The following is a 2,592-nucleotide window of genomic DNA, read 5'->3' as shown; positions in this document are numbered from 1 at the left end:
TTCCTTTCTAATGTGGTTGCCATTTCCATGTCCCTCATGCTCTTTGCTTCTTTCCTTACTGGCCAGATTAGAACCTACAGGACAGCAGATGTTCTTGGGTTGTTTGTGGTCACAGACAGGGAATATCCAGTCTCTCGTCATCAGGATGTGAGCTGTTTGTTTTGCATGGATACACTTTATCAGATTTAAAATCATCACCACCACTCTTGTAAATTTAAATTTGTTTAGTGTGAGGTTGTTTTGAATTATAATAGAGTTTTTGTATTTTGTAGAAGTATTTTGCTAGATTTAGGTATTTATGAGTTCTAGGATAAACCCTACTTTGTGGTAGTTTAAATTCTTTGTTATGTATTATTGGTCCATTCAGCTAATGTTTCTCTCATTTATTTATGTATTTGTGTATGTATGTATGTATGCGCATGAGTGTCTGTGTGTGTGTGTGTACGTGTTACTGTTTCCACACTGTACCAATGGAGGTCAGAGGACAACTTGTGGCGTCCATTCTCTTCTTTGGCCATATGGGCTCCCGGGCTTGTATTCAAGTTCTCAAGCTTGATGGCAAACACCTATTGGACTGAGCCATCCTTCTCAGTGGCCTTTAAAATATAATTGAAATGATGTTATTATAGATTATTCACATTGATTTTGAAAGAACATACTGTCTGTGAATTTCTTTTTGCCACTTAGTCATTACAATTCATATCAGAGTTATTACACAGGGAAATTGAGAAGTATTCACATATCTCATTTTGAAAATGTGTGTGATGTATTAGCATAAAATTATTTTTCTCAGAATTAGGAATAAATAAATACCTTTGCTAGATTTAGGTATTTATGCTAGTTACAGATATAGCCAGAATTCTGTTTTCTAAGCTTAGCTTCAGTGATTTGTGTCTTTCTAAAAATTTGTTCACTGAATCTAACTTATCTAATTTGTCATATTAAATTGCTCATTGCATTTTAAAATTCAATTTCTTTAAGTTCAAGAGTAATGATGCCATGTCCTTTTATCCTAACTTTAGTAATTTTGTCTTTTTTGTCATTTGAGGGCTCAGTTTTTCTAAAAGTTTGGCAATTTGGGGGGTTGTTTTCAAAGATCTATAGACTAATACATTTTTTATTGTTTTCAAATTTCATCAATTCCTACTTTGATATTTTATTATATAGCCATTTCTGCATAATTCAGAAACCAAAATTACTCTCATTCAACTGTCTTGAGGTAGAAATTTAATAGAACTGACTCTCGAATTAAAAACTTATCACTATTTTTATTAATATGAATCAATAGTTACAAGTTCTCCTATATAGACTGTTTAGTATGTATTTTTGAAATATTTTCTTGACTCCTTTTCACTTGTTGAATGCACTGTTCTATTTTCATATGCTTGCTAGTGTCCCAAATATATTCATATCATATTTTCTATTTCACTTCATTATCATTTATAAGCATAATTTGTATTATTACTTCTGAATTAGAGTTTTCTAGAGTTACAGAACTTAAGGGTACTCTCTATATAGTCAGGGGATTTGTTGATTACTTAACAGTCTGTATTCTAACTTCCCAACAATAGTCAGCAGCAGCTGTGAATGCAAGTCCAAGGATCTAGCAGTTGCTTAGTCCCACAAGGCTATCAGGCAAAGAAGAGAGAATCTTCCTTCTTCCACTGCCCTAATGTAGGTCTCCAGCAGGAGGTGTGACCCAGATTAAAGGTGTGTGTCACCACACCTGGATCTGGGACTTGCTTTGTCCCAGATGACTTTGAACTCAGAGATCTCCTTGCCTTAGTCTTCTAGGATTCAAAGCCATTATGCTTCAAGTTCTTGAGGTCAGAAACTTGTATCTCCCAGCCTCAAGATCAGGAACACAGGTGAGCCTTCCAATTCTGGATTGTAGTTCATTCCAGATTTAGTCAAACTGGCAACCAGGAATAGCCACTACACTCCACCACTTGTCAACTTGACACAAATAATATCTCATGTCCACATGAAACAATAACAAGTTCATGATTATGCCTATTGAACATGATATAACTATTCCTTCTACAGTCACAAATGCATTTACAATGGGGTAATGTCCCTTGGGAATATTTTTTTAGTATCTTAACTTAAATACTAATTGATGTTAAAGAAATTGGAAGAAAGACAAATTGTTCTTAACAAAATAAAACAGAAGCATTCATATTATTTTATAATTCTCATTTCTGCAACTGGTTACGTGGCCTTAGCTGGTATTTATAACTACCTTACTCTACTACATATTCTCTATTTCCTCTACCCTTTGCAAGCACCTCAGCAGATCTTGGCTCTTTTCCTGGAGGAGTGACCCATAACCTTCATTTTGGATAGGTTTGTATACTTTGTCATCCTGCTTGGATTAGGCTGTTGTAGTTTCCCATTGACTTTAATCACAGGATATGGTAGTACTAAGAGACACCCTAAGGGATCTCCTGCACTCCAGACAGAATCTTTCTTAACTCTATTGTGGAGAGGCAATCCAATTTCCCCATAGTAATCTGGATCTATCACCCCTTCTAACACTGTTATTCCTTTCTTAGCCTGTTGGTTTAAGGACATTAGAAACCCAAAATGATC

This window comes from Mus musculus, chromosome X, assembly GCF_000001635.26.
Source record: "Mus musculus strain C57BL/6J chromosome X, GRCm38.p6 C57BL/6J".
NCBI lineage: Eukaryota > Metazoa > Chordata > Mammalia > Rodentia > Muridae > Mus > Mus musculus.
Note: the sequence above shows the minus strand (reverse complement) of the source record.